Genomic DNA, 681 nt, shown 5'->3' with positions numbered 1-681 from the left:
GATATGTTAAATAACTTGTGATTCCGTAATGATTTGACGTGTTTCGGCCAGATAATCCTAATTTAATTTATTCATATAATTATGTATGTATATAATTATTTAAGTCTTTTTAATTTATTTATACTTTTTATACTTGTAGATAAAACCAGTGTATAATATGAAGCAAAAAATTGACACAAACTAAATAACTTGATTCCATAATGACTTGACGTGCTTTGGCCAGATTATCCTAATTTAATTTATTTATATAATTATTTAATAGTCTTTTAATTTATTTATTTATACTTTTTATACTTGCGACTGTCGATTTTTTACTCCGTATTGTACGCTGGTTTTATCTTTGGACTGTAAAATTTCGATTTGTTTTACAATGAGCTTGGATATCTGCGATCGGCAAATCATGTAGAGATTCTGCAAGTCCGCGAAGCATTGGATGCAATATATATTTAATATGATTATGCTACAATTCGTTAATTCTCAGGGGGATTTATAGTTTTATTTTATTTTAATTCAGGCACTCGTTTTAATTCTACTAACCTTCATTCTTAACATGATGAGTGTCTGAAATACCTTATAATTAGACATCTGGGATTAGACTTTTCTTGCCTCCAATAAAACGCCACAAACATTCCGTTCTTGACTATCCTTTCGCTTATTTATTATTACTGTAAAGAAAAACAA

This window comes from Wasmannia auropunctata, unplaced genomic scaffold (genome assembly GCF_000956235.1).
Source record: "Wasmannia auropunctata unplaced genomic scaffold, wasmannia.A_1.0 LD336039.1, whole genome shotgun sequence".
NCBI classification, from domain to species: Eukaryota; Metazoa; Arthropoda; class Insecta; order Hymenoptera; family Formicidae; genus Wasmannia; species Wasmannia auropunctata.
Note: the sequence above shows the minus strand (reverse complement) of the source record.